The sequence below is a fragment of the Oncorhynchus masou genome, chromosome 29 (assembly GCF_036934945.1).
Source record: "Oncorhynchus masou masou isolate Uvic2021 chromosome 29, UVic_Omas_1.1, whole genome shotgun sequence".
NCBI classification, from domain to species: Eukaryota; Metazoa; Chordata; class Actinopteri; order Salmoniformes; family Salmonidae; genus Oncorhynchus; species Oncorhynchus masou.
In genome coordinates, this window is record NC_088240.1 from 72,427,011 (window position 1) to 72,442,963 (window position 15,953).

The following is a 15,953-nucleotide window of genomic DNA, read 5'->3' on the forward strand; positions in this document are numbered from 1 at the left end:
ATAAACACAGAAATACGAGCCTTTGGTCATTAATACGGTAAAATATGGAAACTATCATTTAGAAAACAAAACTTTTATTCTTTCTGTGAAATACGGGACCGTTCCATATTTTATCGAAAGGGTGGCAACCAGAAGTCTAAATATTGCTGTTACATTGCACAACCTTCAATGTTATGTCATAATTACGTAAAATTCTTCGCAAATTAGTTCGCAACGAGCCAGGTGGCCCAAACTGTTGCATATACCCTGACTCTGCTTGCACTGAATGCAAGAGAAATTACACAATTTCCCGTGTTAATATTGCCTGCTAACATGAATTTCTTTTAAATAAATATGCAGGTTTAAAAATATATACTTCTGTGTATTGATTTTAAGAAAGGCATTGATGTTTTTTGTTAGGTACATTTTGTGCAAAGATTGTGCTTTTTTTCGGCAATGTGCTTTTGTTAAATCGTCACCCGTTTGGCGAGGTTGAAGTAGGCTGTTATTCGATGGTAAATTAACAGGCACCGCATTGATTATATGCAACGCAGGCCAAGCAAGATAAACTAGTAATATCATCAACCATGTGTAATAACTAGTGATTATGTGAAAATTGATTGTTTTTTATAAGATAAGTTTAATGCTAGCTAGCAACTTACCTTGGCTCCTTGCTGCACTCGCGTAACAGGTGGTCAGCTTGCCACGCAGTTTCCTTGTGGATTGCAATGTAATCGGCCATAATCAATTGTTATGAAAAGTTGAAATCTGTCCTAATTAATTGGGCCGTGTCGATTAATCGGTCGACCTCTAATTATGACTCTTGGTCCATCTGACTGAGACCGGTATAACCATGCATGGTGTAACTCAAGCCATATATTATTTTCAATATATGGATGTGATCCCCATTGTTTTCCCACATATAAGCTTTCTTTTTACAGGTCCACTCAAAAGCATGTGGGATGAAAAGACAATTGTCATCTCAAAGCTTCTTCCAATTTCATTGCTTTTCTCAGGTAGCTAGTTATCATATTCCATCTTCTTATCATGTGTTCATTTGTATACAAACATTTAGTAAAGCATCATTTAGAATGCTGGTTTTACAACAACCATCACTATGAAGCACAAAAGTATCACAGTATCTTTGGTGATCAAATACAAGATAATTTAAGTTTCTCCCTAATCTATGGCTGTATTGTCTGTCTCCTTCCTTACTCATTATTGAGGTGCCTCTTGCAACTGGCGGCAGACCGGCTTTGGTATTATTAGGGATAGTTAGCAGCATTAGCAATGCCACTATTATTAGAGATAGTTAGCAGCATTAGCAATGCCACTCATATTGTACTTCAGACGCCTGAAACACACCAACACCAGCTGGTCCCACATGACCATAAAACAGGACAAGATGAGGCTCATGAAACAGAGACTTGATACATCAAGTACATACGGGCGGCAGGGTAGCCTAGTGGTTAGAGTGTTGGACTGGTAACCGAAAGGTTGCAAGTTTGAATCCCCGAGCTGACAAGGTACAAATCTGTCGTTCTGCCCCTAGGCTGTCATTGAAAATAAGAATTTGTTCTTAACTGACTTGCCTAGTAAAATAAAGGTACATTTTTTTTTTAAATAATGAACAAAAATTAGTTATAAAAGTCTAAGCTCACAGGACTGTTTCAATGTCACAAATATAGGTGTGTGTGTTGCTGCCTTCTGAAATATTTCCACTCCCTATTGGTAATGTATTATAGAGTACTGCTTGCAGTAGACTTTGCTACTCTCTGCAGCCCTATGTAATCCAGACTACTTTGTTTTTTTGGGGATGCGAAGGGTGGCTACTTTGAAGAATCTCAAATAAAAATATATTTTGATTTAATTTTTTTGGTTACGGCATGATTTCATACAGTGTTATTTCATAGTTTTGATGTCTTCACTATTATGCTACAATGTAGAAAATAGTACAAATAAAGAAAAAACCCTGAATGAGTTGGTGTGTCCAAACTTTTGACTGGTACTGTACATTTTGTCCACTGTCATTGTCAAACGTGGCTGGTAACAACAACTGGGAAAAGTACTATCCACCTTACAGTTGGGCTGGTTGTAAAGTTGATGCTACATGACGTTGTGGATGTAACTGCAACTTCTGGGGCATATTACAGAAATATTTCACGTTATTACATGGTACCTGGTGTCACTCTGTGAGACAGTTCATTACATTACCAATTTACTGTTGCTGCAACGCAGGCATTTTGAAAAGCAACTGTTCAACCAGCATATCAGCCAATAGTTGTTACAAGCTGTTGCAACAAGACATGTTTGACTAACCTTGAGCCACCCACAGAAGGTACATATACAAATACAACACACTTACTCCTTCATCACCACCTTAAGTATATTTGTTTTATAAAGCCATATGTTGACCCAACAGGAAAAGGTTACCAATAGGAAGTTGTGGAGGAATTGGGAGGAATTTGCATTGTAACTTAGATAAAGAATACAACCCTGGTGATAGCAGTTCAAAAGGATATCTTCTGACACATCACCCTCAGAGCTAGACTGTGAACCCAGATACCAGCCTCACCACCACCACTACCTGCCTTCGTTCCATCTAAGCCGGTTCGTGGAATACCCCTGTCCCTCTCAGAGCACTTTGACGGCGCGTTATTGACCTGTACCTCGCTCGCTACGCCGACGCTATCTCCGGGAGAGACAGGGTTGCCACGTCATCTCGGCACTGACCAGACGGGCCCTGAACTGTGGTGCCACAGTTTGGGAGACGGGCGGACCCGAAGTCGAGTACTATGATCACTTCACCCTCCTCTTCCGCTTGGAGTTCGATCATCCTGTGGAGGGCCGAGAAGGGGGTGAGCGCCTACTACGAGTACACCAGGGATCTAGGACTGTCCTGGAGTTCCGGACCATCACGGTCAGAGACGACAGTAGGGAGTGAACATTCCCCATAGTATATACAATAGGCCAGGGGGGAGGAGGAAGTGTCTAAGGATGGAGTAGGCAGGTGGGTATTTGGAAGGGCAAAGTGGGATCAGTTTCAGGAGCTGAGTGAGCAGGTGATGGCTCAGGTGGATATGAGAGGAGATGTGGATAGTTTGAATAACTGGGTGATAACAGCATTCGTGGGGGCAGCTACTGTTGCTAATCCTAAGAGTTCAGGGAGTAAGAAAGCAGTCCCATGCTGGACGGAGGAGTGTGGAGCATTGGTGAGGAGTAGGAAGAAAGCAGTAGATGTACCCAATCCGGAATCCAGGGAAGAACCCAATGAGATCAACAAGCTATCGGCCAGCAGCTTTAACATATGTACAGATGAAGTCGGAAGTTTACACCTTAGTCTAATAGGTTTAAACTCGGTTTTCACAATTCCTGAAGTTTAATCCTAGTAAAATTCCCTGCTTTAGGTCAGTTAGGATCACCACTTTATTTTAAGAATGTGAAATGTCAGAATAATAGTAGAAATAATTATTTATTTCAGCTTTTATTTCTTTCATCACATTCGCAGTGGGTCAGAAGTTTACATACACTCAATAAGTATTTGGTAGTGTTGTCTTTAAATTGTTTAACTTGGGTCAAATGTTTCGAGTAACCTTCCACAAGCTTCCCACAATAAGTTGGGTGAATTTTGTCCCATTCCTCCTGACAGAGCTGGTTTGTAGGCCTCCTTGCTCACACACGCTTTTTCAGTTCTGCCCACAAATCTTCTATAGGATTGAGGTCAGGGCTTGTGATGGCCACTCCAATACCTTGACTTTGTTGTCCTTACGCCATTTTGCCACAACTTTGGAGGTATGCTTGGGGTCATTGTCCATTTGGAAGACCCATTTTGTAACCAAGAATTTAACTTCCTGACTGATGTCTTGAGATGTTGCTTCAATATAATTTTCCACCCTCATGTTGCCATCTATTTTGTGAAGTGCACCAGTCCCTTCTGCAGCAAAGCACCCACACAACATGATGCTGCCATCCCCGTCCTTCACGGTTGGGATGGTGTTCTTCGGCTTGCAAGCCTCTCCCTTTTTCCATTATGGCCAAACAGTTCTATTTTTGTTTCATCAGACCAGAGGACATTTCTCCAAAAAGTATGATCTTTGTTTCGATGTGCAGTTGCAAACCGCAGTCTGGGTTTTTATGGCGGATTTAGAGCAGTGGCTTCTTCCTCGCTGAGTTGCCATTCAGGCTATGTCGATATAAGACTTGTTTTACTGTGGATACTATAGATACTATATTAGATACTATATTTTTGTACCTGTTTCCTCCAGTAGCTTCACAAGGTACTTTGCTGTTGTTCTGCGATTGAGAACGCGTCTCCTTCCTGAGCGGTATGATGGCTGCGGGGTCCCATGGTGTTTATACCTGCATACTATTGTTTGTACAGATGAACGTGGTACCTTGAGGCATATGGAAATTGCTCCAAAGGATGAACCAGACTTGTGGAGGTCTACAATTTTATTCTGAGTTCTTGACTGATTTTTTTTCACATGACGTCAAGCAAAGAGGCACTGAGTTTGAAGGTAGACCTTGAAATACATCCACAGGTACACCTCCAATTGACTCAAATGATGTCAATTAGCCTATCAGAAGCGTCTAAAGCCATGACATAATTTTCTGGAATTTTCCAAGATGTATAAAGGCACAATCAACTTAGTGTATGTAAATGTCTGACCCACTGGAATTGTGATACAGTGAATTACAGTGATACAATCTGTCTGTAAACAATTGTTAGAAAAATGACTTGTGTCATGCACAAAGTAGATGTCCTAACCGACTTGCCAAAACTATAGTTTGTTAATTATTAGACCAAGGCGCAGCGTGAATAGTGTTCCACATATTTTAATAAAACTGAAACTCACAAAAACAAAAACAATAAAGCACAAACGAAACATGAAGCTGCTGGCGTGCACTCAGGCAACTACATGTAGACAAGATCACACAAACAAAAATGAGGAAATGGCTACCTAAATATGATCCCCAATCAGAGACAATGATAAACAGCTGTCTCTGATTGGGAGCCATATCAGGCCAACATAGATATACAAAAAACCTAGATGACCCACCCTAGTCACTATCACGCCCCAACCAACATAGAGAATAAACAGCTTACTCTGGTCAGGGAGTGACAACAAGAACTTTGTGGAGTGGTTGAAAAATGAGTTTTAATGACTACAACCTAAGTGTATGTAAACTTCTGACTTCAATTGTACGTAAGATTATGGAACGTATTATCACAGAGAAGCTACATTTCTTCCTGGATAGCAGAGTGGGTTCAGGAAAAGTAGGGGAACTATGGACCAGTGCTCTGCTTGGAAGCAGAGGTCAGGAAGGCTCAGGTGAACAAGGAGACTGTTGTTGCTGTCTTTTTGATGTGGAGAAGGCTTATGATATGATGTGGAAGGTGGGGTTGTTAATCAAGATTGATATTATGGGGATAGGAGGAAATACGTACACCTGGATAAAGGATTTCCTGTTTGGAAGGTCTATCCAGGTGAGGGTGGGGATGTCTCATCAAGCAGCTACCTAGTGGATAACGGAACACCACAAGGGGCGTGATTAGTCCTCTGTTGTTCTCAATCATGATCAATGATGTTTACTCTCCAGTACAGCCGGATATGCAGGAATTTGGGGTGGATGTCAGGAAACATATTACAGATCATCTGGCTGTATATACGGCAGAGCTGATGGCCATACTGTTGGCCTTTCAGTGGGAGGAGGAAGTCAAGCCAGACACAGTAGTTATTTGCTCTGATTCATGTGCAGTGTTAATGAGTCTACAGTCATTTAGCTCACTTAGCAGACATCGCCTGCTGTTTGAGGTGTTACAAACCCATGGCAGGATTAGACAGATGGGTATACAGATAAGATTTACTTGGGTCCCCTTAGTAGTGGGTTTTGTTGATGTTGTTGTTTTTCTGAATTTTGTTTTTCTCAAAATTCAGCTAATCACAGGTCTTAAGAGTCTACAAAACATAAGTAGTATACGTAAAGGATCAGAGGACCAAAAGGATCAGAGGACCAATATGCGGCGTGGTAAGTGTCCATGGTTCTTTTAATACTTAAATGTACACATGAACAACTGAATACAAGAAACGTGAAAACCCCAAACAGTCCTATCTGGTGCAAACACAGAGACAGGAACAAACACACAGTGAAACCCAGGCTACCTAAGTATGATTCTCAATCAGAGACAACTAATGACACCTGCCTCTGATTGAGAACCATACTAGGCCGAAACATAGAAATACCCAAATCATAGAAAAACAAACATAGACTGCCCACCCCAACTCACGCCCTGACCATACTAAATAATGAAAAAACAAAGGAAATAAAGGTCAGAACGTGACGGGGGGTGTCAAAAGTAACAGTCCGTATCTGGTGTTGCCACCAGCTGCATTAAGAACTGCAGTGCATCTCCTCCTCATGAACTGCACCAGATTTGCCAGTTCTTGCTGTGAGATGTTACCCCACTCTTCCACCAAGTCACCTGCAAGTTCCCCAACATTTCTGTGGGGAATTATTTACTTATTTTATTTAACCTTTATTTAACCAGGTAGGCAAGTTGAGAACAAGTTCTCATTTACAACCGCAACCTGGCCAAGATAAACAAAGCAGTTCGACACATAGAGGTGGGTGATGCTATGGTGACCAGCGAGCTAAGATAAGGGGGGACTTTACCTAGCAGGGTCTTGTAGATGACATGTAGACAGTGGGTTTGGCGCCGAGTATGAAGCGAGGGCCAGCCAATGAGAGCGTACAGGTCGCAATGGTGGGTAGTATATGGGGCTTTGGTGACAAAACGGATGGCACTGTGATAGACTGCATCCAATTTGTTGAGTAGGGTATTGGAGGCTATTTTGTAAATGACATCGCCGAAGTCGAGGATTGGTAGGATGGTCAGTTTACAAGGGTTTGTTTGGCAGCATGATTTGTATTTTTATTTATTTCACCTTTATTTAACCAGGTAGGCTAGTTGAGAACAAGTTCTCATTTGCAACTGCGACCTGGCCAAGATAAAGCATAGCAGTGTGAACTGACAACATAGAGTTACACATGGAGTAAACAATTAACAAGTCAATAACACAGTAGAAAAAAGAGAGTCTATATATACATTGTGTGCAAAAGGCATGAGGAGGTAGGCGATTAATTAGAATTTTGCAGATTAACACGGGAGTGATAAATGATCAGATGGTCATGTACAGGTAGAGATATTGGTGTGCAAAAGAGCAGACAAGTAAATAAATATAAACAGTACGGGGATGAGGTAGGTAAAATTGGGTGGGCTATTTACCAATAGACTATGTACAGCTGCAGCGATCGGTTAGCTGCTCAGATAGCAGATGTTTGAAGTTGCTGAGAGAGATAAAAGTCTCCAACTTCAGTGATTTTTGCAATTCGTTCCAGTCACAGGCAGCAGAGAACTGGAACAAAAGGCGGCCAAATGAGGTGTTGGCTTTAGGGATGATCAGTGAGATACACCTGCTGGAGCGCATGCTACGGGTGGGTGTTGCCATCGTGACCATGGAACTGAGATAAGGCGGAGCTTTACCTAGCATGGACTTGTAGATGACCTGGAGCCAGTGGGTCTGGCGACGAATATGTAGCAAGGGCCAGCCGACAAGAGCGTACAGGTCGCAGTGGTGGGTGGTATAAGGTGCTTTAGTAACAAAACGGATGGCACTGTGAAAAACTGCATCCAGTTTGCTGAGTAGAGTATTTGAAGCTATTTTGTAGATGACATCGCCGAAGTCGAGGATCGGTAGGATAGTCAGTTTTACTAGGGTAAGTTTGGCGGCGTGAGTGAAGGAGGCTTTGTTGCGGAATAGAAAGCCGACTCTAGATTTGATTTTAAGATTGGAGATGTTTGATATGAGTCTGGAAGGAGAGTTTACAGTCTAGCCAGACACCTAGGTACTTATAAATGTCCACATATTCTAGGTCGGAACCATCCAGGGTGGTGATGCTAGCGAACGGTTGAAAAGCATGAATTTGGTTTTACTAGTGCTTTAGAGCAGTTGGAGGCCACGGAAGGAGTGTTGTATGGCATTGAAGCTCATTTGGAGGTTAGATAGCACAGTGTCCAAGGAAGGGCCTGAAGTATACAGAATGGTGTGGTCTGCGTAGAGGTGGATCAGGGAATCGCCCGCAGGAAGAGCAACATCATTGATATATGCAGAGAAAAGAGTCGGCCCGAGAATTGAACCCTGTGGCACCCCCATAGAGACTGCCAGAGGACCGGACAGCATGCCCTCCGATTTGAGACACTGAACTCTGTCTGCAAAGTAGTTGGTGAACCAGGCAAGGCAGTCATCAGAAAAACCAAGGTTACTGAGTCTGCCGATAAGAATATGGTGATTGACAGAGTCGAAAGCCGTGGCCAGATCAATGAATATGGCTGCACAGTAATGTTTCTTATCGATGGCGGTTAAGATATCATTTAGGACCTTGAGCGTGACTGAAGTGCACCCATGACCAGCTCTGAAACCAGATTGTATAGCGGAGAGGGTATGGTGAGATTCAAAATGGTCGGTAATCTGTTGGTTGACTTGGCTTTCGAAGACCTTAGAAAGGCAGGGTAAGATAGATATAGGTCTGTAGCAGTTTGGGTCAAGAGTCCCCCCCCCCTTTGACGAGGGGGATGACCGCAGCTGCTTTACAATCTTTGGGAATCTCAGACGACACGAAAGAGAGGTTGAACAGGCTAGTAATAGGGGTGGCAACAATTTCGGCAGATCATTTTTAGAAAGAAAGGGTCCAGATTGTCTAGCACGGCAGATTTGTAGGGGTCCAAATTTTGCAGCTCTTTCAGAACATCAGCTGATTGGATTTGGGAGAAGGAGAAATGGGGAAGGCTTGGGCGAGTTGCTGTGGGGGGTGCAGTGCTGTTGACCGGGGTAGGGGTAGCCAGGTGGAAAGCATGGCCAGCCGTAGAAAAATGCTTATTGAAATTCTCAATTATAGTGGATTTATCAGTAGTGACAGTATTTCATATCTTCAGTGCAGTGGGCAGCTGGGAGGAGGTGTTCTTATTCTCCATGGACTTTACAGTGTCCCAGAACTTTTTTGAGTTAGTGTTGCAGGAAGCAAATTTCTGCTTGAAAAAGCTAGCCTTGGCTTTTCTAACTGCCTGTGTATATTGGTTTCTAGCTTCCCTGAAAAGCTGCATATCACAAGGGCTGTTCGATGCTAATGCAGAACGCCATAGGATGTTTTTGTGTTGGTTAAGGACAGTCAGGTCTGGGGAGAACCAAGGGCTATATCTGTTCGTGGTTCTACATTTCTTGAATGGGGCATGCTTATTTAAGATTGTTAGGAAGGCATAAAAAAACAGGCATCCTCTACTGACGGGATGAGAGCAATATCCTTCCAGGATACCCCGGCCAGGTCGATTAGAAAGGCCTGCTTAGAAGTGTTTCAGGGGACGTTTGACAGTGATGAGTCGAGGCCATTTGACCGCTGACCCATTACGGATGCAGGCAATGAGGCAGTGATCGCTGAGATCTTGGTTGAAGACAGCAGAGGTGTATTAAGTTGGTTAGGATGATATCTATGAGGTTGCCCGTGTTTACGGCTTTGGGGAGGTACCTGGTAGGTTCATTGATAATTTGTGTAAGATTGAGGGCATCAAGCTTAGATTGTAGGATGGCTGGGGTGTTAAGCATGTTCCAGTTTAGGTCGCCTATCAGCAGGAGCTCTGAAGATAGATGGGGGGGGGGGCAATCAGTTCAAGTATGGTGTCCAGAGCACAGCTGGGGGCAGAGGGTGGTCTATAGCAGGCGGCAACGGTGAGAGACTTGTTTTTAGAGAGGTGGATTTTTAAAAGTAGAAGTTCAAATTGTTTGGGTACAGACCTGGATGGTAGGACAGAACTCTGCAGGCTCTCTGTGCAGTAGATTGCAACACCGCCCCCTTTGGCAGTTCTATCTTGTCTGAAAATGTTGTAGTTAGGGATGAACATTTCAGAATTTTTGATGGTCTTCCTAAGCCAGGATTCAGACACAGCTAGAACATCCGGGTTGGCAGAGTGTGCTAAAGCAGTGAATAAAACAAACTTAGGGACGAGGCTTCTTCTTGGCATGAAACCAAGGTTATTACGGTTACAGAAGTCATCAAAAGAGAGCGCATGGGGAATAGGAGTGGAGCTAGGCACTGCAGGGCCTGGATTCACCTCTACATCACCAGAGGAAAAGAGGAGGAGTAGAATAAGGGTACGGCTAAATGCAATGAGAATTGGTCGTCTAGAACGTCTGGAACAGAGAGTAAAAGGAGGTTTCTGGGGGCGATGAAATAGCTTCAAGGTATAATGTACAGACAAAGGTGTGGTAGGATGTGAATACAGTGGAGGTAAACCTAGGTATTGATTGATGATGAGAGAGATATTGTCTCTAGAAACATCATTGAAGCCAGGAGATGTCATTGCATGTGTGGGTGGTGGAACTAATAGGTTGGATAAGGTATAGTGAACAGGACTAGAGGCTCTACAGTGAAATAAGCCAATAAACACTAACCAGAACAGCAATGGACAAGGCATATTGACATTAAGGAGAGGCATGCTTAGTCGAGTGATCAAAAGGGTCCAGTGAGTAGTGAGGTTGGTTGGGGTCACGGCGATTCAGACAGCTAGCCGGGCCATCGGTAGCAAGCTAGCATGGAGGTCTGTTTTTAGCCAACTCGTGCGTAGGATTAGTGGGGTTCCATGTGGGAGAGGGGATCAATCCAATAGGATTAGTGGGGTTCCATGTGGGAGAGGGGATCAATCCAATCCGCAAAAAAAAGGATATAGTTATAGAGGCCCAAGAATTTTTTTGTCTGATAGATCTATTCAGATAGCAGCCGATAAGTCAGCTAAAGATTAGCAGATGGGCGTTCAGGTAATGTCGCGACGGAGGAGCCAGCTGGATAACTCCCTCGGGCAGATAACGTCGGTAGTCCAGTTGTGAAGGCCCGGTGGGGCTCTGCGTTGGCAGTAATACGGGTCCGGATAGGTGATTGTAGGCCAGGAGTGGCTGATGGAACTCTTCAGCTGGCTAGCTCCGGGAATAATTGATGTTTGCTCCGGGATTGACGTAAGCCGATAGTCACACGGATAGCAGCTAGCTAGCTGCGAGATCCAGGTATAAATGTCCAGAGCTTGCAGTTGAAATCCGGGGACATGGAGAGAAAAATAGGTACGGTATGTTCCGGTCCGAGCCGCGCCGTACAAAACTGGCGATAGATTTTCGAGCTAAAGGATACCTGATGACCACAAACCATGGTTAGCTGAATACTAATGATTAGCCAGTAAAGAAGCCAACTAGCTTCTGGCTAGCTTCTGACTAGGTTCTGACTAGCTTCTGGTTAGCTTCAGGCTAGCTTCTGGTTAGCTTCTTGAGGTAAATAATACTTTCTTTTTTGTAAAAATAAATTGGTGAGGCGGGTTCCAGGAGAGTGTTTTGAAGTTGAATTTATGGAAGAAAAAAAATATATATAAAAAGGTATGCAAGAAAGTTGTAAATATATATATATCTACAGTGCCTTGCGAAAGTATTCGCCCCCCTTGAACTTTGCGACCTTTTGCCACATTTCAGGCTTCAAACATAAAGATATAAAACTGTATTTTTTTGTGAAGAATCAACAACAAGTGGGACACAATCATGAAGTGGAACGACATTTATTGGATATTTCAAACTTTTTTAACAAATCAAAAACTGAAAAATTGGGCGTGCAAAATTATTCAGCCCCCTTAAGTTAATACTTTGCAGTGTCACCTTTTGCTGCGATTACAGCTGTAAGTCGCTTGGGGTATGTCTCTATCAGTTTTACACATCGAGAGACTGAAATTTTTTCCCATTCCTCCTTGCAAAACAGCTCGAGCTCAGTGAGGTTGGATGGAGAGCATTTGTGAATCTCTTTAAGTAAGCCATGCTATTCCATTTTAATTCAGCTCACATGGGCTCTGATTGCACTCAATGATGATATTTCTAAGATAAAGTTAAGTTACAAAACCCAAAGTTTGAATATATCGGCTTAACTGCCTAAATAATGGAAACGCCATTCTAAAGTGTCTTAATATGGTGTTGGGCCACCATGCAGCCTGGTGTCATAGACTAGACGTGACATAGTAAAAGTAAATCTGGGATACAAATTATACTGAACAAAAATATACATGCCACAATTTCAAAGAGTGTACTGAGTTACAGTTCATATAAGGAAATCAGTTAATTGAAATAAATGCATTAGGACCTAATCTATGGATTTCACATGACTGGGAATACTGATATGCATCTGTTGGTCAGACAACTAAAAAAAATGTAGGGGCGTTGATCAGAAAACCAGTCATATCTGGTGTGACCACCATTTGCCTAATGCAGCGCGACACATCTCCTTCGCATAGAGCTGATCAGGTTGTTTATTGTGGCCTGTGGAATGTTGTCCCACTCCTCTTCAATGGCTGTGTGAAGTTGCTGGATATTGGCGTCGTCTGGGTTCGGGGAGGGTTTGGCCGGGGGGGCTTTACTTGGCTCATCGCGATCTAGTGACTCCTTGTGACGGGCCGGGCACCTGCAGGTTGAATTCAGTCATCAGTTGAACACTGTTTCCTTCAACACATTGGTGCGGCTGGCTTCTGGATTAAGCGGGCGGGTGTTAAGAAGCACGGTTTGGCTGGTCATGTTTCGGGGGACACATTACAAGATCATAATTGGATTGCAATTGGATATCATGAAATTGGGGAGAAAAAGGGGATTAAATAAAAAAGAAAATGTAGGTAGGCTAGAATCTATCACAATGTTGTATTTAGAGTCGAATGGTCAGGTATCAGATTTGTATCTGACTTCAAACAATCTACGATGCTGGTTTGAAATGTGGCTTGACATATCTGATTGCATGTGCTTTAAGACAGTTCAGACTGCATAAAAAAGCTCAGGTTCTAATCGGATATGCAAAAAAATTGGATTTGAGTCACTTCAAACTGCCAATGTGAAAAAGGCTATAGTTAACCAACCTCTTGACACGTTTCACCCACATATAACTGATAAAGTTGACCTAGATCTACTTCATCAGTTATCATGACTCTTGGTACGTCTGACTGAGACAACAATAGACATGCATGTTGTAACTCAAGGCATATAGTATCTTCAATATATGGATGTGATCCGCATTGTTTTTCCACATATAAGCTTTCTTTTTACAGGTCCACTCAAAAGCATGTGGGATGAAAAGACAATTGTCATCTCAAAGCTTCTTCCAATTTCATTGCTTTTCTCAGGTAGCTAGTTATCATATTCCATCTTCTTATCATGTGTACATTTGTATACGAACATTTAGTAAAGCATCATTTAGAATGCTGGTTTTACAACAACCGTCACTATGAAGCACAAAAGTATCACAGTATCTTTGGTGATCAAATACAAGATAATTTAAGTTTCTCCCTAATCTATGGCTGCATTGTCTGTCTCCTTCCTTAGTCATTATTGAGGTTCAGTTGTCTATTTCACCTATGGGAGTGACAGCTCTGGGCAGTGACATCACCCTTAGATGCTCTTTCTCTTCGTCTAAAAACCTGAACCTCAACCACCTCATTGTCAACTGGCAGCATGCAGAAGGAATGGTGGTCCAGAGCTATTACCTTGGAAGAGATCAGCTGGACAGAGTGTTGTTTACAAAGGACGCACTCATCTGTTTGAAGACCAGCTCGCTGTGGGAAATGTCTCACTTAGACTGAGTGGTGTGCAGCCGAGTGACCAGGGCAAAAACACTTGTGATGTGACAGATGAACAGGCTAGCACCCTGAAAAAGCTAATACTTTTAGTGAGATGTTAGAAAGTATGTATTTTTTTCCGTTCAGATTTTTTAGGAATCTTGCATGTATGGGGGATAAATAGACGTAAAAGTATTAAGAAATCTGCACAAAATCAACTTAGTTATCTACTTGCCTAAAGCCCTTTGCAGTCAGAATTCTCCTTTGTTAAGAGGTGAATATGAGTATTGTTGTTTCTGTTTACCCCTGGCCCCCTTAAAGAATCCACAGCTCAGCTGTCTGTACAGTCATCCTGTGACAGCTTCATCATCACCCTCACCTCCTCCCAGGCTTTCCCCCAGCCTGATGTGTGGTGGACGGACTCCATTGGAGGAGACATCTCCAATTAGAGCCACTGCCGAATCGGCCTGGACAGCAGGGGGCGCTATGAGGTCCACAGCTCCATGGAGGTCAGGCCAAACAGTACACCCACCATCATTGCTGAAATGAGACTGGAGGATCTCAATCAAAGCTTCACCCGCTCGCTCACCCTCCACCCACTCCCAGGTAAAGGTGCGACCTACCAAAAGGTTTAGGGGTAGAGCAATGTGACCAAGCATGGATCACTGATTTAGTGATGATGAAATATTAAACCATTTCATAATCACTAATGGCTAAACCCTGACAAGAGATTACTCCTACAAAAATTCTGCAATGTATGAATTCTGACAAAATTTGTAGTCAAACACCCATCCTAAATATGGATTTGACATTTCACTTTGAGTGCAAATGAGTCACATGAGCATTGTGTATAGATGTACTTCATGCAAGAATAACACCATTGCAGAGTGCAACTTTCCATGACAGGAACTGTTTACAATGCCCTCAATGAAAGGTTCAGTGACCAGGCAGTACTACTAGAGGAACAGGTCTTTGGGATGTGAAGCTGAAAGCCTGTCTCTTTCTCTCTTCTCCTCCTCTTCAACAGAATGCTGTGAGCTGCCTCTTGCAACCGGGGGCAGACCGGCTTTGGTATTATTAGGGATAGTTCTCTTAGCAGCATTACCAATGCCACTCATATTGTACTTCAGACGCCTGAAACACACCAACACCAGCTGGTCCCACATGACCATAAAACAGGACAAGATGAGGCTCATGAAACAGAGACTTGATACATCATGAACAAAAATTAGTTATAAAAGTCTAAGCTTACAGGACTGTTTCAATGTCACAAATATAGGTGTGTGTGTTGCTGCCTTCTGGAATATTTCCACTCCCTATTGGTAATGTATAATAGAGTACTGCTTGCAGTAGACTTTGCTACTCTCTGCAGCCCTATGTAATCCAGACTACTTTGTTTTCTTTGGGGATGCAGAGCTGTCATGAAGGCGAAGAGTGGCTGCTTTGAAGAGTCTCAAATATACATTTAGATTTGTTTAACACTTTTTTGGTTACGGCATGATTTCATAAAGTGTTATTTTGTAGTTTTGATGTCTTCACTATTATGCTACAATGTAGAAAATAGTACAAATAAAGAAAAACTCCTGAATGAGTTGGTGTGTCCAAACTTTTGACTGGTACTGTACATTTTGTCCACTGTCATTGTCAAACGTGGCCTGGTAACAACAACTGGGAAAAGTACTATCCACCTTACAGTTGGGCTGGTTGTAAAGTTGATGCTACATGATGTTGTGGATGTAACTGCAACTTCTGGGGCATATTACAGAAATATTTCACGTTATTACATGGTACCTGGTGTCACTCTGTGAGACAGTTCATTACATTACCAATTTACTGTTGCTGCAAAGCAGGCATTTTGAAAAGCAACTGTTCAACCAGCATATCAACCAATAGTTGTTGGTTACAAGAGGAGACATTTTAAAGTTGAATAAATATGTTAGCAGCTCTGTAATGCATTTCAGATACTCACCTCCCCCTTCAACTATACAAACACTCCAATGACATGATGTGTATTTAAGCCAAATAAATCCTCACACCTCTCGTCACACACCCAAAATCATCATGAGGTTCTATAGTCAATTCTTGTTCAGACCTCTGTCACCCTATTGTTTATTGAGCTAACAGTAAATATGATCTGGCTCTCATATCCTGTTTCAATAACAGTATTTCTGTAATGTTATCCATGGTTTGTGTAAGCTCTCCTCGCCCGTCTCCTATTGACATACACTTAAGCCATGTTCTGTTGACATACACTTAAAACATCCATGTGTAAGTGATGAGCACGTCTTGTAATCCATGT